General features: G+C 46.1%; 1 long non-coding RNA gene across 1 annotated transcript; it reads right to left on the reverse strand.

Annotated features, from left to right (window-relative positions):
- Window positions 1-247: 247 nt before the first annotated feature.
- Window positions 248-18,298, reverse strand: LOC110366065 (uncharacterized). The gene is made up of 3 exons (XR_002426098.2): window positions 18,248-18,298; window positions 16,383-16,465; window positions 248-2,691 (listed from the first exon to the last, which is right to left on the reverse strand). It is a non-coding gene; the product is annotated as an uncharacterized LOC110366065 (long non-coding RNA).
- Between the last annotated feature and the right edge of the window lie 3,403 nt (window positions 18,299-21,701).

Consider the following 21,701-nt stretch of genomic DNA (forward strand, 5'->3'; position numbering starts at 1 on the left):
AGCAGAGGGACGCGGGGAGCCGCGGCAAGCGGAGCAAAGGGACGAGGGACAGCTCCGGCAGCATCCCCGGGGAGAGGGTGGGACCTCGGCCTACAATAGCCTTTTATTGCGAATTTCTGCCCTAAAGCCGTAAGGGCCCGATTCCAATTCCAACGGCACTGTTTGCAGAGCCGGTTACTGCTATGGGTAACAGGGAAGGGAACCGAGCCCGAAATAAACTCCACTGACAGTCACATCACACGATGGATGGGAAAGGAACTACAGAGCAAGCAACTGCATGCTTGTCTGGGGGATCAGGGAGTTTTACTCAATCATTCATAAAATAAAACACCAAAACAACTTTGTTTACTATTTCTAACCTAATTCCACAGTTTGTTTGGTATCAACTTTCTAGAATTTGGTTGTTATTGTAGAGGCTGATTGTATACAAGGAAGTGTGTAAACATGCCCTTCTGACTGAAATCAACCCAGCATGGCTCTGAGGCTACAGGGACAAGAGCTCCCCTGGCTCTCTTGACAGAGCTTCTCCCTATAGAGCAGCTGCCAAATGGTTAAACTGGTATTAGTGGCTGACCACAATTGTTGCTTGGCTCAGAAAAAAGAACTGTTATTTTAAGGCTGGAGCGGTAAGACTCAGAAACCACCACATACTGTTATGGGCTGGGTGTAACTGCCACCCTTCTTTTAAGATAGCCAGAAGAAACAGTTGCCCTCTTTAAGGAATAGATAGTGAAAAGCAGACTCCACCCTGGGCTGAGATGCTGACAGACAGTGGGGTTTACCAGATACTGCCTTGTGAAAGCACTTATGGCTATAGGGTTGCCTTTGCTGGAACAGATCGAAACAAAACGGGTGATGAAACACAGAGGAGTGCCAACATCCACTGGCAGATCCGCAGGGAAGCATGCTGAATTTCACCCAGGATTTCAGCCAAAGCCCTGCCTGGATTTCCCCCTATGGGTACACCTTCTCAGCTGGTCTAGCAAGCACCCAAATCCAATTGTCATCCATACACAGAACCACTGAGGCTTATAGAGACCTTACACCCGTGTCCTGGGGCTTTCCAAGGCATATATGGTAAAACCAGTCTTACTAGCTTCTTGTCCTATTTCTGCCTTCTAAAACCAAGAGCATAAAACAAGGGGTTCATTCATAAACATTAATGAGGCTACCTGAGGGACTGTATTCTGTAGCATCATCATAAAATAATACAAGCAATACTACTGCAGGATAATCTCTTTGTAGCTGACAAACATCCCTCTCACCTATTTTTAGAGATACTTTAAAGTGTTTCAAACTAGTTGAATAATTAAGGCTTTTTTTCTTGGCTTTGGAGCTGCACAACTTTTTGATCTGAAGCACTTTCTTCCTTGAACCACAATCTCATCCCACAGAGCACACCAAGCTGGGGGCATTGCAAAGGTGAGGGGTGGCAGCCCCAATGAACAGGCTTGCTTAGGACAGGCACCTGGCATCAAACGCACAGTCCCAATAGTTGTCTCCAGTCCATCCCTCCTATTTCTCATAAGCCAAGGGAAACATTCTCTAAGATGCTTGTTCTAGGAAGGCCAGGAAAGTTTTGACAGCTGGTCAAGGGGCAAAGGAGATATTTTGGTAGCTGAGAGACAGCTGGGCTGAAGGTTTTGTCCTAGTACTCACAGCATGGTTTTGAAAGCAGTGGAGGGCTGAGTAGCAAACGGGCGAACATAACCCACATAGGGAAAGGTTCTGCTCACCTCCAGAATTGCCACCGCTGAAAGAAATTCTCCAGTAGTGCCTTCTGCCCTGCACATTGCACCTGGCCCCTGCATCTGGGCACTTTCTTGTGGTGCACCAAGAAAACAGCCTAGAAAGTTGGCTGAGCACATCTAACCTTTTGCTACAACCTCTTCCAGGCCATGCAATCCTACTGCCTCCTGCACCCAAGCTCTGGCCTTCACCTGACCCCTCTGGGAGCCAAGGCAGCTCACTAACCTAACAGAAAATAAATAAAGGAAGCCCAAAATTCAACCTTCTTTTTAGCTGGGTTACTTTTCTGCTGGATTAGTAGACTATATCAGTATTCCAAGGGGCCAGGCGAGTACCAGAGCCAAAGCAAAGGAGGGTGCAGAAGGGTACAACCAGGAGCAGGGACACACTCCTAAGAAGTGCAGGTTTGGCAAATTTTAGGTTTGGTTTGGTTTGGTTTAATATTACAGATTATTGTGTATTTATGCTATAGGAAGCTACAGATCACTGTTTATTTATGCTATAAAAGAAATTTCATGACACCTGGTCCTTGGCACAGAAGGCAGCAAAGTTTGCAACCATTCCAGGAGAGCTCAATGCATAGTCCTGTACCTTCCCTCCCAAAAGTTCTGACCTGATCCTCACCATGATTGCTACATGTGGGATTTATTTTGCAAACACTTGCTTAATTTTTAAGCAACTGTCGGCCATACCGTGCATCCCATAGCAGGGGCCCAGGCCAGGCAATCTTGAACATAAAGACTCAGGTATAAAATTTGGCTCAGGGTCCCACAGCAAGCAGACAGCTTCCAATACTTGCAATAGTTTGCTGCTGAGGAGATTGACTGCGAAGTCCCGTCCCAGCTAGAACTGCCAAACACTGAAGGCTTCTGGCCCATGTAGATCATGTTGGTGCTGTCCAGGAAGTGGCAGAGATGCAACCAGCAGAAGCCATGTCACTACCTGCCAAGACAGAATGACATCTCTTTTTCAGCTAGAGATGATAGGACAGGGAGGCTGCTGTGGAAAAATCTGAAGCCACAAAGGAGCCCTTGAACAAATAAACAGATTACATAAATATACCTTAAATTCAGGAAAGTCAGCCACAGTTGGAAATAAAATGCCACCTTCTGCTCCCTAGAATTGCCTGAGGTCTAGAGTAAGTTCACTTATTCTTCAGCCAATGCCGGGTTTCATCTGAACACTAGTGAAACTTGGTGGGGTCAGCCTTCTCACAGCTCTGTCCTGCTCCAGTTGTGTCAGATGGTTAGCAAAATAAGGCCCACCAAATATTTAAGTTGTTCAGAAATCAGAAGTGCTGAAAAGGAACAGAGTGATACCTGACCTTTGTGGAACACCATACCATGGGTCTAGTAAAGAAACTGCATCCTCACCACCACTGATCAGCTCCACAGCTCATCCAGCTAATCTCCCTCCCATCTGCGAGACAATGAATCCCTCAGAGGGATCCTGGATAGCGGCAACTGTGTGTAAAAGATTAGTCCTCAAGAACTTTAACAAGCTTCCCATTCTGAGTCCAAATTGTTTTGATGTACAAAGTTAGCCTGACATTAACTTGTACTTGACCTCTTTCTGGTTTCACTGGGCATTTGCTCAGCATTTGGGGTGGTTTCAGACAAACAGTTGATTTGAATTAACGTTGTGTCCTTGCTTGTTGTGTTGGCTGTCTTGATCACAGGTAGCATCACCTATCAATAGGTAGGAAGAGGCTAGTAAGAATTCACACATTGAAATTTCAAAGCATCTCAGTGAATTAGAAGCACACCAGTCACAGAAAAATGACTAGGGCCCTCAATGAAATGATATCCTCAAAACAAACTAGTGTGTCTGAAAAGCTTCCCAAACATAAATGATCATTTTCAGGAGGAATAAAACAGTTACCTTGCCCCCATTTTGGAGGGGCAGCTCAACTACACAGTGCATTGCCAAAACAGTTTCCTTATTGAGGAGATTCTTGGGCTCAGATTCAGCAGCATCAATGGAAACAGCCACAAAAGTTCTTCTGGTCTGCAGCATAAACACTTGGAGGTGTGCTATTTTACCCCATTAGCCTTTATTTTGTAGTGCTGATACCCAAGTTTCCACCTTTCTATCCACCAGCTGACAGAGGTATCGGAAACCCAAGTCTGCAGGGCCAAATAACTGCAATGATGTGTTGGATACCAATACAGCATCCATCCTTTTGCCCTTTCCCCAGCTTTGGAATGTGTTGAGCCCATGACTGTGTGGTTAAATCAGGAGCACCCATGCTGTTGTGCTTCTCATCATGACACTGGGGATTCTATTCAAGGCAAGGAGTACAGGGGGCACCAAGAAATCTCACTGGAAACCCCGAGACCATCTGCCTGCTGTCTTCCCGACCTAAGTAATTTTCTGAGGCCTTCTGGGCCACAGAGCACTGTGGGGCACAGGAAAAATATAAGTCTCCCAAGAAGAAACACGCTGGCTGTGCACAGGGTGAGGAAGTGGAGTAAAACATTTCTGATAAATATTCAGTTCTGTCAGGAACGCAACTTGGTTCCTGTGAAATGTTTTTTCAAGCAACCTGGACATCTAGCATCAGTACAATAAAGATGTGCTCAAGTCCCAGGAGCAACACCAGACTCTCAACTCTGCCACGAGGGGTTACTGCAGGTATCAGCAGAAGGTCCTTTCCACCATGCCTATTCAGAGCTCTTCCCCGAGGCTGGACTGACCGGGCTCAGATGTTTCCTAGGCAGCTGAAGTCCAGCACACCCGCTCTGTGAGATGGTCCTAGTACAGACACACGCAACCCCAGCACATCGTCACATTCCACACAGCAGAGTATGAAACCATCCTGCCCTTAGCAAAGCCAGTTATTCCATCGCAGTCGATAAGCTGCACTTTAAGCAGTATAATTACAACTGCATTTGGTGCTTCCACTTCTGCCTGTATCACATCTCTTCACAACCCTTACCCACTGGCAAAATTCTCTAGTGAAGACTTGACCCGAATGAAAAGGCTGATATAAATACATCCGTAGGGTTCTGCCAGCAATTAAGAATAAGGGCGGGGGGAAATCCCTCTGAGGAATCTAACAAAGCCAGGAAACCTTTTTAAGCAGAACCAGCCTATCAGAGTGACAGAGTTGACATTTAAGGTTGGATGGACAATAGCGACATGAAAAGTGTTAAATGACCTGTTCATCTCAACAGCATATTCATTAGGCTAGTTAGGGGGCTGTTTCAAAAGCCTGCAGTTTGGACTTAGCTTCTCCCATCACTGACCTTCTGTGTTAACATGCAATAGAGACGAAGAGGCTCAATTAACTCTTCTCTAACTGGTATAGTTAAAAGCTGTTTGCAAAGTTTTGATTTACAAGTACAAGATTTTTTTATTGTTTGGCTTCAGTAAACATGAGGAGGAATCCCTCCATATGAAGCCCTACCAATTTTACAACACTTGGAATTTCCACGCATGGATTTCTGATGCCCACGGCCTGAGGCTGAATTCCAAGTCCTGTAACTATAGTAAAATATTTGTAATTGTTCACTGGGATCTCAGCCAGTCCATATATTTCTTCTGTAGCCTATGAAACAAAGAGAGTCATCTTAAATACATGCTGAAAGTAGAAAATAAAATTAGCAATGTTGTTTAAGGAGCTTGCCAGCATGCAAGGTCAGAGAGACAGAGGTTAATCTGATACCAATTCAACAATGGGAAACCTAACGTTGCAACAATTAAAACATTAGTCCAGATGAACAGGTGACCCCCCAAAACACCTAATAGGGTGGCACAGGCTGTTATCTCCTGTAGCCATATCCCATTAAGCTGGCAGCTCTGCAGGAGTAGGATACACTCCCAGTTGCACACACAAAACTAATTATTGTCAAATGCACCTCATGGGGACTGAGGTGAGAAATGCAAGTTGAAGTAATTGGCAGTCATATTAGGCAGCAGTCTGAAGCCTCCTTGCAGTATAACCACAGATAAGATCAACAGAAACTCATGGTTATCTTCCCAGGTGGGCTCCCCCTGCTTCTTGTCACGCTGTCCATACTCCTCCTGGCTTTCTTTTTTTCCTTTCTCTCCCTCCTGTTTTTGCTCCCCTTCACACCTTGGCCCAGCTCTTTCCCAGCCCACGCTTCTGAGCTGCCCGGGGGGTTGCAGGCAGGAGGTCGCCCCTGCACACGGGCTCCAAGAGATTTGCCAGCACCAGGTAGCACCTCCTATGCTGCCAGGCTCCTGGAAAATGCATGTCCCCTGCATACTGCCTCCTTTCATTTTCATCTCATCTCTGCTCCCTCTTCAAACACATCCTTCCTTCCACAGCACACTTTCTTCAGGCACCTCCTTCCATGCTCGGCTGCCACAGGACAATCTGCTTCCACGTATCTTCTTTTTAAAGAGGCACCATCCCAAACCTTGTAACCCGCAAGCAACCTGGCACATGAGAAATGAGCAAAACTCAACTGCAGAAGGGCATTTCTGCTTCTGTTTTGCATGCAAAGAACCACAGACAAAAAAATTAAAGGTACTGAAGAAAAAAAAAAGCATTTATCTACCTACCCCACCAAGCTAAGTATTATACTAGAAGTAGGAAGACAGAACAACAGGAAACAGTGTCTGCAAGTTTCCCATAGCCTTCAGAGGAGATGGAATCTAGATGTAATTTTAAAGGAGAAGATTGTAAGTGTTTTCCTTGCACTTTAATTGGCAAGTAATCAAGGCCACATTCAATGCAACACAAGTTCTTGCAATCACGCTGTGACAGCAGACCTAGAAACTCTATTAGGAATCCAATGCAATTACAATGCAACAGCAGTCCTGCAAAGGACTGCATAGAAAGGGAGACATGACCCCACATTAGACAGAAGCTGGTGATGACACAGCCAAGGTGTAGTTCAGACACCACTGAAGTGACAGTAACGGAAGCAATCAAAAGGGCTGGCACTGGGGCAATAAAGCTACCATTGGATATTTATTTCACAGTCCTGAAGTGTTGCTGTAGTCAGAGTTGCTTTCAGATCATCCAATAGCTGTCTCCAAAACCGTGAATACCCCTGTCCCCCACTCAGCAATATCTGCACATGAGTGTGTATCCTTTTCTGTCCATGCTTCAAAACCGGACTAGGGCAGTGCACAGCATACAGACAAGAGGATACATGAAAACCAGCATGTTCAAATGAATGAAAGAGGAGAATGTTCTCCAAGAAGCATAATCGTGGTTCTACACTATCTCACAACATGTTTCTGAATGTAGCTTTGGGTCTGGCCATGATTTTTAGCTTTTAAAGCCAGGCTGCCTATCTCCAGATGCCCATGTCATCGCTGAGATGGGGAGTGATGTACAAAGTCCCTGGCTAGAGAGAAGGAGGTCAGGCTGCCAGGCTGGTCAGGCTGCCAGGATGATCGGCTGCGGGAGGGCATTGTGCAGACCAGCAGTTCCACCGGCATCTTGGATAGGTTGGAGGTCTGGGTTTAAGAAAACAAGGAGAGCATTGGGTGATTCCAGCCTGATGGGGAAACACGTTGTTAGCACAAAAGGGCTTTAAAATAGCTAAAAATGTAATGGTCAGAAAATACATAAACAATATAGGTCCTGCAAAGGCAGAAGTTGAAGCAAGTTTTATTAAGCTGTGACCAGCACTATACTGCTGGGATATAAGAGTCCCAAAACTGACTGTAAAGCTGGGAAATGCCCATATGCATATAGACTCCCAAAAAGCAAAGGAAAATTGAAGTTATAAGTATTTATAGTTTAGGAGAACATTTAAATGGTTGTAAAAAACAAAACAAAACAAAACAGTGTGACACTGCACCAGATGATTCTTGGATTGTCCTCAAAGGGTTAGGCGGACCTTCAGTTAAAGGGGAACAAGAAGCACTGGCTCAGGAAAGCCCTCAAAGTCCCTTAATCTTCCCCCCCTCCATGACCTCTCTGTCTCCTATACATTTTTTCTCCTCACAAATATGTTCAGAAAATATAATTTCCTTTTTGGTATCAGTTTGGTGCTATCACTTCACCATAGCAACAGCCAGCAAACAGCAGCTCCAACAACTGGAAGCTGTTGGCTGACTCAGGTAGGCTCTCCAGCAGCAGCAGGCTCGAGACTCCCTGCTTTTGGAAAAATTATCAGTTCCATAATTCTAGATTTAATTCCACTGAAAGAGAATATACACATCTAACTAAATGCTGCCAATTAAACTATCAAGAAGGCAGTAATATTTTCAGTCACCATGCTTTGTATGCAGCTACGCTGTAATTAAAGTATGACAGCAGATCCCATAGACACACCAAGCTACTATTAAAGTAACTGCCTCAAGTTCTGGAGACAGCCATGGACAATGAACCTCACTGGGACAGCAGGGTCCATCCCAGGTAGTTCTCCTGCATACCCCTCTCTGCTGGCATGGGCCAAACAGCCTGAGCCACCAGAGCCTGGGGCTGAGATTTTGTGAAAGACCACAAGTCCAGGGGACTCCCAAGCAATGCCCAGTGGTGAGGATGTATCTGAGCCAAGACACGAACTGAAGCAGATGAGGGTCAATCCCACTGCTAGACCATGGAGGTGTCACACTCAGAAGGACAGCAGGGAAATAAAGAAGTCAACAGGATGATGAAGCAATTAAGGAGAGGAAGGGGAGACTTACACGAATGTCTTAAAATTACTGGAAAGCATAAGAGAGTTGCATGTACCCAGCTCAGGTTGATAATGTAGATGGAACAATTTATTTAAAGGGAAATTTAATAATAAAGGCTGTAGATTTCTGCCAAGTGCTCCTGAATTCTTCTTGCTTTACATTCATTAAACATCTGCTTTGTTAACATATTTAAGTCCTGTTTTGCATAGAACTGTAGGAACATTACAATGAGTGAATAGAAAATACATTTACAGTGAAATTGTTTTAAAAATTGTGTAACATATGTGTGCATGTATTCTTTATAGAGACACATATGTATACATACAAACATTAAGAATCACTTTACAATTATGTGAAGGTGAACTTCCCATCAGAAATTTGCAACTATTTCAATTTTATTTTCTGTTTCTTAACCCTTTTCAGGTTTAAAAGACATTGTCTATTGAGATCATGGTGTGTATTGTATACCTATCAAAGATTCCACTGAAGTAATTTTTTTTCTTTAATTACAAGTTCTCATATCAAGACAAAGGTGTTTGATAAAATTCCCCCAAAATGTCTCAGTTTTGTGCTTTTCCCCAGCTAAAAGCAGACATATTTCAAAGAAAAACAGCTTCAATCACAAAAGACAGACAAACATACTGAAAAGATTAAAACAAAATAAAAATCAAAAACCTGCCAACCTGTCTTCACTGTATCCTCAGAGACGGCACATTTTCAGGATATCAGCAGCAGCTCAATTTATCTGGCATTTAAAAATACCCAAATAGCTTAGACCCTGCACAGCTCTTGTTATTCTTTAATTTATAAACTAGTGTCCAAATCCTGACCTCCAGTTACAAAACCCCACTGAATTCACTGGAATTTCATAGATGAAGTTCAAGACAGAATTATACTTTTTGTTGCTTAATTGGCCCATAGTATATTGGTTGGTGGGAGATGATTTATTTCCCACCAGTGAATAAACTGATGAGATAAAAATTTAGTATCTAAAAATGGTTTTCAGAATCCCATTTTCTTGGGAAAAAGGTGTAATTATATGGAAATGGCAAAGTTATTTGGTCTCACTGTGAGCATGGTGACTGTGGTCCCTAGGTCGTCTTGTGCTCTTTCTGTCTTCCATCAGCTCATTTGTTTTTCATGTGGCTGCTTGTATATACACAATTGTCTCTGGTTATCATATGCTGAACATGATTGTTACGTGCTCAGATTTATTCCCACATGAAAATTATTTGAAAACGGGTGGAATGAGGGGGAGAACCACAGCCATCATTTGAGGAGCTCACACAGTAGAGCGCTCAAGAGCTTCCTTTCAGATTTGCCTTCCCTGCCAAGAAAAGGCATTGTTGCAGTGACAGCCAAGAGGCGTGTGTTACAACATGGAAATCATATGGGATGCAAAATTAAAATCTCAATCACAGGTGAAAAATCAAGGCAGCGGAGGAGTGTGTATGCAGCATTGCTCTTTTCTTCCTGCCTCCTGGAAAAAATTGCAAATGCCTTGTCCTTCCTGAGGTGACACTGTAAGATGGCCAGTGCCTAAAGCAGGGTAGCTGAGTCCCCTCCCAGCACTGCATCCTTTCCCAGCACGGTGTGGCCTTGGGCTCTGCTTAGAGCAGGAGAACAGCGACTCTCCAGTCACCAGTTACCTCCAGTGCCTGCACTCCACCAGCCTGCATCCCTGGTCCTGTCAGGTCTGCAACTCCAGACACCTGGAGTGTTTATCACTGCTCAGAAGGAGCATGGACTACATTTGCAGCAGGGGCAGCAAGTGGAGCGCTACGGGCTCAGGGAAGAGGGGCTGGAAAGCTGCCTGGCAGAGAGGGATCTGGGGGTATTGATTGAAAGCAGCTGAACATGATTCAGCAGTGTGCCCAGGTGGCCAAGAAGGCCAACAGTATCCTGGCTTGTATCAGGAACAGCGTGGCCAGCAGGACTAGAGAAGGGATTGTGCCACTGTACTTGACACCGGTGAGGCTGCACCTAGAACATTGTGTTCAGTTTGGGGCCCCTCATCATAAGAAGGACATTAAGGAACTAGAGAGAGTTATAGAGGAGGTGAGGAAGCCAGTGAAGAGCCTGGAGCACAAGTCTGATGAGGAGCAGTTGAGGGAGCTGGGGCTGTTCAGCCTGGAGAACAGGAGGCTGAGGTGAGACTTTATCACTGTCTACAACTACCTGACAGGAGGTTGTAGCATGGAGGGGGTTGGTCTCTTCTCCCAAGTAGCAAGTGATGGGACAAGAGGAAACGGCCTCAGGTTGCACGAGGGGAGGTTCAGATTGGATATTAGGAAAAAATTCTTCATGGAAAAGGTTGTCAGACATTGTAACGGGCTGTCCAGGGAAGTGGTGAAGGCACCATCCCTGGAGGTGTTTAAAAGGTGTTTAGACGAGGTTCTCAGGGACATGGTTTAGTGCTAGAGTTTGGTTAGGTTATGGTTTGACTTAATGATCCTGAGGGTCTCTCCTAACTGAAATGATTCTATGATTCTATGTTACCTCTTCCACCATCACAGCAGTCCATGGCCCCTTCCAGCTACAGCAGACCTCTGCCAGCACAGCCAGACCCGTGACAGGTCCTTACCAGCCCATCCCACCAAAGGGAGAGTGCGATTCTCCAATGCCCCAAGCCAGCATGGCTACATTGGCAGCACCCTGAAGGACAGCTCAAGTGCCAGAGTGACTTGTACACCTTGTCACAATCTCCACAGAGTAGTGTGGAGGCTAACACTAATGCTCAGCTGAGGATTCACATCATGCTCAATGACAGTTTAAGACAAACCTGTCAAGCCAATGCAGATCCAGATAGAAACCAGGTGGGTTTTCTCCACGCACAGACCACTGTATTTCTCAATGGACAGACCACTGCATTTCTCAACGGCAGATTATGCTCCTCAGATTCTTCTACTCTCAGCTACTCAGCATTTCTTCCACATCGTAGTAATTCTGGCCGACAACTCTCACTACTATTTGCCCTTTTCGGATAATCACACCCTTACAGTACCTCTCACAGCCTAATGTTTTACAATGAAATCTGAGAAGGTCTGAATAATCCTAATAGCAGTTCGGCAGCGGCACTCACACAATTATTATATTAAAGGTAAGTGTGCTCCTACCAGCCCTCCATTTAAATTTATAGTTATTGGATCCATACAGCAATATGGTAAATGAAAGAAATCCCCCAGCCTTCGTTTAAGAGGTTTATAGTAAATAAAAAATGCTGAGGGCTGTGTGTTGGCCCCCAGTCTGTCAGCTCTCTGTGCAGGAAGGGGATTCAGGCCCCCTTTCCTAGGCAAGTGTAAAATGCCGGGTGATATACAGCTCTGGTCTGCCAGGAGCACCGCTGCAGCGAAAGCCAGAGGAACTCAGGCCACCGGTCCTAATGAAACCTTGTCTGCATATCCAGGCTGGCAAGGCTGAGGCAGAAGCCAGCCGTGGTCTCCTGCAGCCTGCTTTCCCAGTGACATGCCAACATCTTTTCAGGGATTGGAAATTTCCTGGGTGTAAGGTAACATGGAGTTGAAATGGAGTTGAATCCCTAATTCATTTGGTACACAGCGCCCTTACCGTATTGAACAAAGGCTGGCAACTCTGACAGATGTGACAAGTATCGTCTGAATTATTTTTTCCACATGGGGTTTTTCCACAAGGTTTTTAAACTATCTCCAGAGACTGAAGGCCACTCTGTTGTTTTGAATTTAGACTGCAGGGAAGACAGGTCTTCACTTCTGAGGTTTTAGTTTCAGTAGCTGCACAAGTAACTTTAGAAAATACACCTTGGGTCTGATCCCAACTCTTACTGAAGTCAAAGGCCAAGATCCTATGCAAGTTAACAGGAAGAAAGGTGTGACTCTGCTATGTAAAGCCAAGCATGTGGAGGATACTCAGCACTACCCTGATGCAAGGTTCATTGCTCCTGGGTGAAAACACCAAGGTGCCTGGTGCTTCTAGGTGAAGCCACCTTGGCACAATGAATACACACAAGTGGATGCATTGCATTGGTGTGGGATGCACCATTCCAGCCAAGAGTAGGCACCCTAACAAAGAGGAATGAGTCTCTCCTGTTTTCCCCTCACATTCCTCCCCATCTGTTTCCTCCTTAAAATAAATAAACAAACAAGTGCATTGCTGGATGAACCTCAACCCTAAACAGCCCATATCCCTCACAGGTCTCTGTTGCTGCCCGATAAGACCTGTCTCACCAGAGCTGTCTGACACGGCACTCTGACCTGCCTTCCTAACCCCAGTGCAGCTCTTCCCCTTGCAAGCCCACACAGGAGATTTTGTCCGTTCCCCTAATTTGTTGGGATTTCATGTCAAGAAATGAATGTTGGTGTTTCTATGAAGGAGGAAAGAGTCACCAGCCATGCAACATCCAGTGACAGCTGCCAGCACAGCCAGCTTTGGCTGGTATCTCACTGACAGATCACTCAATGTATTTCAAGACTTGTCCCATACTTAGAGAAACTCTCCCCTTCCTAATAGGAGGCACAAAGCAGAACTGGCCAGTTTGCATTTCTCAAGGCATACTGGGGGTCAGTAGTGAATCTGCATGCAGGAACGGGTCTGAAAAACTGCACTTGTAAATCCCTCAGTGGGAGAAGTTATAGTCCTCCCTCCCCCTGCTTACAGTATCTTGAACGTCAGGGGCTTTACACTCCAGCAGCATGCTCCCAGTGTGCCTTGCACATCTGCTGAACTAAGGCAAAACCGGACACTGCAGAGCTGTGATTTATGTCACCAGGGTAAGGCGCTGCTGGAGAGGTCCCTCCCTGCTGCAGGAGGAATAAGCACTCACTTCTTTTTCTCCTCACACATCCTGCCCTTGCGACCAATGCACGGCTGCAGAGGGGAAGCCTGTTACGAGATTGTCACCGCTACTCCTCCTTTTGCAGTCTCCAGAAATGCCAAGGCACACGGCTACTGTGTTGCTATGCAAATGCACTGGGGAGAAGAAAAGTCTCAGCCTACCTACCACACGACCTCCACCAGAGCTGGCCAGCTAGCCTGGCTACAAGAAGAGTTAACTCGGTGGAAGAAGGCAGAGGAATAAAAGGCATTCCTTTCTCCATTTGTCAGGCAACAGGTCACACATGCTTGCAGACAGATCCCAAAGCCTGTCTACTCTCACATTTCCTCTCTTCCTTTTCCTGACACATCTTCTTGTGCACTTTGCTCAGCTTTCGAAGTAACACTCCTCCCTGCATGTTCTCCTTCCCACTCCTTGTCACTGGAGTCCTGCTGCTGTCATCACACTCCCATCAGACTTCTTTCAACTGTGCGTTTCCACACTGTCTCTCCCAACTGTCACATACGCTTCTGGTTCAAACATCTGTTCCTCCCCCTCCCAGGGAAGTTACTCCAAAACATGCTGCTTTCCATCTGAATGGCAGGAAGGACAGATTTGGTTGTACACATGGCACTACACAACCCTCCATTCTGCAGAGTGAAAGCCTCTTCTTTAATTATTTGGTCACATCAATTCTCAGGGATGCAGGCTCAGTCCCTACTTATTCTGCTAGGATGAAAAGCAAGAAGCCTGTTTCTTGCATCCTACAGCCCAGTTGCATCCTCTACTGGGCAGGGGAGCAAAGGAGAGGGATACTTGCTCCCCTGCCCAGAAGAAAGGTCTGCACAATCATTCTCTGTAATGGGGTAAATGGATATCACTGCAAGAACGACTCGACTCAGTGCAGGTACAGGGAGGCCACATGTTTCACAGTGCCAGCAAGGGACATTTACAGGATCAATGTGACTACCCAGCACCTAATAGCTAGCGATGCCCGATGGTCTCAAAGGGCTTATGCCATTGCATGGTGAAACTGAGACCAGTGCCAAATACAGTTGCGGGGGTTAATCCAGGCAGTATGCCCAGCAAGATGTCTGGCACAGTCTGCGAGCATCTTGGGGCTCAGAAGTAGAGAATGTTTCCAGGTCTCTGCAGCAGGTCACAGCAGCCCCACCGCCTGCACGCCCAGCTCTGCTGGCAGCCCTTGAGCTGCCCAGCCTTACTGGCGACCACTGAGGGGGGAAAACAACTGGTCTCTGGCCTCCTCCTTGCTCTGTGCCTGTGCACTGGCTGGAGACAAGGCCCTGGTGCAGGAGCAGCATGCCTGAGCAGCATTGCTGTGTCTTTATGCCTGGACAGACAGAAACACCAAAATCTAGTTCTCCATAAATCCTCAGGACAGAAAATTACATTCCAGACCTTGGGTCCTTCTGTCTTTCTCCAAATCATTTGGTGTCACTCAGCAGAGACAGCAACATGAACTATGAGGGGTCTCTGGTCACGCTTCACCCAGTGATACTCTTCCAGGTGGAGGGAGGACTGCAAGCCCATGCTATACATCCACCATCCCACCAGCAACAGCTCCTTCAACACCTCAGCCATCCCTGTGAGCTGAGTGTCAGTTGCCAGCATGTTCTCATTCCCCAAACACACCACACACACACAGCACGAGGCTTCTCACACCTCTGGCAAACCTCTGAACAAGTGGTAAAGCTGGTCACGAGCCACTCGAGTCAAGGCAGGTGACACGTTCGGTTCCACTATCAGTGCGGTCACTGAGAGTCCCTCCCTTCATAGGGAAAACTGGTCTTTCATGGGCTTCAGGCTCATCCCCAAACCAGGCATCAGAACTTACAGAAGAAGGTTCTGAGGGTTTTTGTTACTGGTGGTAAGTTCTGCCCATAGCTGCAACCCCAGTGAAGAAACTGAAATGTAGTTTCTATTCTATTCCCTGTTCAGCTGCTTATAAGTTTCTCAAACAGATTCCTATTCAGGGTGAAATGTTCAGTGCTTGGTCTCAGCTCAGAGATGATTTCTTTTATTTCCCCCTGCAGGAACTGTGAGCAAAATACTAAATGCATAGATTTGGAGTTTGGGGAGCACAAGCAATCAGATATTTCCCCCTTGTTCCCTCTGATACCATATGTTCCAATTGGAAATTTTACACTTGCATACTGGTAACTCGTAAATGGTGGAGATGATAGACTTCAAATGTTCTCATTGCGAGGCAGAAAACAAACCCAGGTTTAACAAAATAATTGGTTCAATACTGTTAGGATGAGTTTAAAGAATTCTGAAAATGGTTTTCCCTTCCCCGGTATCCCAGGAGGGACAAGTGCACAGGTTTTATTTTAATCTATGTGCTATAACTTTAAAGATAGCTGACACAAGGTGGTCTTTGTTAAGATGTATCTATTTGCTTTGAAATCCCAAGAAGTTCAGCACTTACAGGCTGCAAGAAATCACAGACCTGTTATTCAAGGAACTTTTGAGCTCCACTATCAAAACCATCAGAAGTCTGCAAACAGAACAGCTCCCATTCAACGCATTTTTGTGCTCATTTGCAAACTCTGTGGTGGGATTGCTTGGAGCCTTATTGCCCTCAACCCCAAACTCACTTAAAACTAAAGGCAGAGAAACAGTGTTCGGAAATCCAGCTTTCCAGAAGCAATGACACCCTAACCATCCTCACCCACAAGGTCAGCTAGGTCACCTTGCATATCACACGCTTAGGTGTTTTCACTTCAAAGTCAGGCCTAGAAGCCCCATGCAAGCTTTGGATAACCTATTTATACTCTACTAGTTGGTATAAATACGTGGGTTATAAGACACAGTCAATTACCTTTAAGCACAGGTACTTCCTGATCACAAGTGCTCCGTCATCATTAAATTCATGGATGTACATAGATGGTTATACACATTTTTTTTTCCAGGGGTAGATTTACTAAAGGGGTGTCAGGGGCAATATCCCTCTGTCCCATCTGCTGTTACCACTGCATGGCACAGACGTCCTTTTGCATGTGGCTGGTGAGTTCCTGAAGAGCTGCCCAGCACACCTTACTTCCCCCACTCCATCCATAGTCCTCGTTACAGACATGAGTCACTACTGACAGCTCACGTGCATTTAACAACTTGAGCAGCAGATCACTACCAAAACAGACTAGCACACCCTGGCATAATAAAACAGCATCTAAAATCACCTTGTCTGGGCAAGGAAGTCTTGAGATCTGAAACTCACCAAACACAAGGGTTGGCACACCATGCAGGGAGCAAACAGTGGCTCTCTTCCAGTCCTGCTGACCAAAGTGACCCAGCAGCCACCTGGAACACAGCAAAAGACAAAACCTCTTTGGCAAGCAGCTCCCAGCCTGTTCTCTACCTTCACAGCACCTGGCATGGGCTGGCTTCATGTCTAGAGCCCTTGAGTACTTTGATCCCTCAGACAGTTATGCACCTTAATGATTCACGATTGTTACTTACGTCCCATCTGCAAGCCAGGAAGCCTCCCCACTAGCCTGTGGGACAGCTGTGGGCTCCCTTCCCCAGCCTGCGGGAGCTGCTCCCTTACACCAGTCTCACAATAGTGCTATGGAATTAATCTTGATTTATGGCAGTGGGAGGGAGAGAATAATCAAGTCCTGTGTCCTCACCTTCTGAGCTACTGGTACTGCTCTGATCTTCTTCATACTTTGAAGTGCTTTATTCTGCTCAGGTTTGTAGAATTACTTATGTATCCTTAAGTGCTGGTCGTTCTTTGCTGTAATTCCTTGCAGTGGCTTCTGGAAAGGTGTTTTTCTCCCTCTGCTCCCCACAATAAATGAGTTTGTCACTTGAAATATACTACCAATGTGTTACAGGTCCCACACTGTTTGTGGTTATATCACAAGTGTTTGTTTATAGCACCATAATTCAGCAATATCTTGATTACAGGAGAGATGGTGTTGTAACTCACTGTGGCTAGAGAGAATATTATTTTTCTTTTCCTTTAATATAAAATGTTGATTTTCAGTCAATACACTGCAAGAAAAAAGTGCAGTTGTTGCCCTAGTAACCAGCTGCTTTGTAAACCATAAGATATTAGTAGCACAAGGTGTTAATTGTTCCAAGTGTTGCTCGTGGTCAGGGATAAAAGCTAGAATGGGTGAGGTCATGAGAAACATCTGGGAAGATAAGGTCAGCTGGTCTCTGCTTGGAGAAAGCCTAGACAACAGCAAGCAGAGAGTCAAAGCAAGAAGTAATGCTGCCACCAGAGAAGGAGAATGATCTGAATCGTGGCCGTGTGTGAAAGCATCCCCGAATGAAACCTCCAAGAACAACAATGAGGACAACAACACAGTTCTGGGAGCCTGGCAGGTTTTACCAGACACACTCGGAGTTCAGCAGCTCCACCACCAGTTGTAACAGCTTTTCCTACAACTGCTCATGCCCATCTCCATTTCTCCTTCTGCTCCGTGTCCTGGGGTTCTGTGTGCTGTGCTCCGGGAGGCTCCTTTCCACGTGCTTGCTATTCAGCATGAATTAAGGAGGTCTGTCCTGCAGAAGGTGCCACCACCTCTCTGCAGAGCATTTCCTCTGCCAGAGCAGGCCAGGATGGAGCACCCTTCCTGTCACATACCCACAAGTTGCAACACAACCTCATTGCCCTGCTGAGCAGCTCTGGCTCTCAAGCTCCTTGCACAGCACACAACACAACTCCTCCCTGGCTGCTCCTGCTGGCACTCGTCCTGGCCACGCTGTCTGCTGAGAAGCGGGAGCACTCGATTGCCTGGAGGGCAGACCAAACTCCACAAAGCATCTGTGTGTCTGCCCCAGCTTCCTGCAAGACAGAGCCCCACAACTCCAGCAGGCTGCACGCCGGGGCTGGGAAAGCAGCACCAGAAGGGCTTCTTCTGCACGAGCCCTCTGAGGGAGAAAGACTGTGAGGGCTTCTCCCCCACGTCTCTCCTCTTTCGAAGATAAAAGCAAGCTGGCGAGACAGCAGCCTCATGCTCTGCAGCATCTGCCACCTCTCCCTTCCCTCCACCCCCTCCCCAGGGCCTGCGAACATAAAGACTGCTAGATCTAAAAGAAAGTTTTCTGCTTTAGCCCTTCTTAGCCATTTACCTGCTCCGGATGCCCACTGCCAGTATCTGCATTCCCTTAGGAAATAAAGACAAGGAGCACAGAAAAAGCAACATATTTATAAGCCAAGCCCCTCCCAGGGGCAGGGTTATGCTAATTAGGGAGCCTCCGTCCCAGCATGGCACATGGATTACATATAGACGATAGTAACATATGGAGAGGAGGGCTCACGTCCAGCACACCACTGCCGTTCCCAGAACGTGTGGCTGGAAGGTTTCACGCTGTGCGTTAACCACGGGCACCCAAGAACAGAGAAAAACGAGACCAAGCTCCTGCTTTGACCTGAAGAGGAAAAGGATGGGATGCCAGGGTTGGTGCCTTCATGGGCTCCAGTTTCCAGGGCTACATTCCTGATATTAACTTCTGGGGAAAGCTTTTCCCTCTGTTGTTTTTATTTACTGACTCTTGGCACTTGTACCTGGTAATAAAGCTACAGAGTGCAGTGGGCCACACCACAAAGCCCTGTATGCAATCTAATGATGCTTTGTCACACTGATGATGAAGGCTACATCTAGCTACACAAACTTCACATAAAATTAGAGGTTTGTTTTCTTTCTCTTGCTGCCCAGAATAGTAGGCTGTGACAATGCAGCCATCTCTGTCCCAGCACAGCCTAACAGATTTCTGCCACTGACCAGGGCTGGGATTTCTGCCATGCATCCTTTACAGTAAGAAAACACAGTCTGAGTGAATAAAGCTGAGAAACCATGACTTTTTCCCAGTGGAGATTGCCTGGGCAACACTTCACATAGCGGAGCTGGATTTAAATGGGGTCTGCGGGTAAGAGTGAAAAATAAAGATTAATGAGTTTGCTCGGGTAATTAGATAATAAAATTGAAGGCTCTGGAGTTTAGTCCAGGAATATAAACCAGTATATATGCCTGGCTAGCCTGTTCCCTCTACTACTTCTAGCAGCACCGTCTTAACCTAGCAAGGAGACCGGCACTTCACATGGAGTCCAAGGACAGAAATGTGTTTGGGTAGCACAGCCTGTATACTAGCACAGGGTCAAAGGCCCAGGATCGCTCCTGTCCTCTGTCACTCTCCCTGCAGCTCGAGGTGGGCTCACCTGCTGCTCCAGCAGAACAAACCCCATCCCAGGGAGGGTTTGCAGGAGGTTCTGTGCTTGGCAGGGGAACAGGACAGGTGTTTAGGGGCCAGCAACCTGGCTGATAGCTTAGGGGATCTGCAGGGCTCATTTGGGCACAGGGCAAGTCATCCTGCGGGTGGGTGTCAGGGAGACCTCGGCTCAGGGCCCACCGAGGTAAAGCTGTCTCAGGCTCAGAGATGTGTTTGGACAGAACTGGAGCTACCTCACCTCACCATGCCAGTAAACACTAATGCGGCTACATAGAGGGTGGTGTCTAAGGGTGGAAAGGGCAGCATAGCCAGTCTAAAAGGAAAACTGAGCTTGGTTTTGCATTCTGGAGCAACTACTTTCCTACATTCAGCTTTCAAATTGCTGCAGAACTGAAAAGTAAAGCAGAGGCAAGTTCTCTTTGACTTGGAAAATCCTTCAAAAATAAAGTAAATCCATTTTGAAAGGCAGACTTTGTCAGCTGCCCTATTTTTAGGATTGACTCCTACAGGTCCTTCCTTCAATGATAGCAGTTTTGCCTGAGCAATGACTAGGGACTGCAGGATTTAGGCTTTTAATAAAGCAATTGTGTAATTAAAAATAAATGGGTCTCTAGTGTCACTATTTAAAAAAAAAAAAAAAAAAAAGAAAACTTAGATCAAATAAGACATTTCTTTTTGGTTTAGCCTGCTTGGATCATGCAGAGCTTTAATGACGCAGTCACAAATGTTGTATTTAAAAGGCCTCTTAGTTGCTGAGAGGAGCCCCAGGAGAGGGCTATTAACTGCCCAAATTAGGCTATTTATTTTTGTGAGTTTTGCAAGTTTGAAAAAGAAAGGCACATTTTCACTTAGGAGAGTGATATTTCAAATAGGTCACAGGAAACTCTGGCAGGCAGGGAGCAAAGCAGAGCGTCAGTAGGAAAACATTAAGCAGAGACATTCTGCAAGTGCAAGTCGACATTTGGGTTCGTAATGACTTCTGAAGTCCATTCAAAAATCTTTCAGTGGATGTAAAAGAGGGGCAAGGCATGGCAGCTGTGCAGGAGCCCTGGCCTAATCCTGAAAGCCTTTAAAACAGCAGAGCTGTGTCTGTGGGTGCTGTTGCAAGAGAACCCAGTGCTGTCAGCACAGGCAACAAGCTCAGCAGTAAGTCTTTGAAGGAGATGGACTCTGCCTGCTGGCTAGGAGATAGCTGGTGCTTGCACAGATGACTGGTCAGACCTGAAATTTCACTGCAGCTTTGCCTCCTTCAGCTTTGATTTTGATTCTTCAGCCAGAATTATCATTTTCCTCTAACATAATCACAGCCCAGAGCAAATCAGGAGTGACTTCACTAAAGCCCGCAAAGCAAGCTGCATGCACACCTTGAGTCAGGCCCAATCCTTTTTACAGGCATGAGGCTGGTTGGGAAAGGTCCCTCCACACCCCCTCAGCGGGCATGGCTCGCCAACAGTACATCGTTTCCTCCTTTCCATATGTGCAAACAGAAACAATTAACCTAAAGTGTGGTCAGAAATTATTCACATTAAGTTACTTTGAAGGACTGGGACATGTCCCATTGACTTCAGCAGCTCAGGATGAAGCCACGCAGGAGCTAAAGAAGTCTTTGAGGCAACATTGGTCTGCTGCCTGGTCCTGTCCCTGCTCCAGCATGGCCAGGGTCCCTTGAGCTGCTGCTATAGTAGCCACAAGAGCACCACTGCATCTACACACGATGGAAAGGCTTTGCAGGATCCAGATCAAGATGAGAAAATAATTTATATAATAAGGTAATAAAAAGCAGTGTTCCTAGAAAGGGGTGTCTAATGGGTTCCTCTTGATGGAGTGTAAATCCACCAGTCATAAAAGTCGTAAAACAAAAACAACTAAAGAAAAAGTAACCACCCACCTATTAGAGCAATCTTTCTCCTCCTGAGCTGTCTTTTTTTCTTCCTATAAACCAGTCAGTTGAGGACTCAGACCACTGGTATGTCTGAGGCTGTGACTGGTGTGACATCAGTGCTTTGGTCAGTGAACAACAAACCTCTGTCAAAACATCTTTCCATGACTCTGCTGGGCTGGACTGTCAGTACTACGTTCTCCTCCTCTGGCTGGGAAACCCGTAAAGTTGCAGGTCCTTTCTGCCCAAGACTTCCACAGCACTGCATATTTCTATGGTGCAGAGAACCCAGCAATTTATTGGATCAGAAGGAGGGAGCTGTGCTGGAGCAAAGGGAGCTGAGAGGGAAATATGAATCATGCAACTTCACTGAAAACTTTTGTCAGTCCGTACACAAAAAGTCAAAAGTCAAACAGATCTACCCCTAACTTTATTCTTACCATAATTATTGTATTCTGTCCTACTAACATAAAACAA

Source organism: Columba livia, chromosome 12 (genome assembly GCF_036013475.1).
Source record: "Columba livia isolate bColLiv1 breed racing homer chromosome 12, bColLiv1.pat.W.v2, whole genome shotgun sequence".
Lineage (NCBI taxonomy): Eukaryota > Metazoa > Chordata > Aves > Columbiformes > Columbidae > Columba > Columba livia.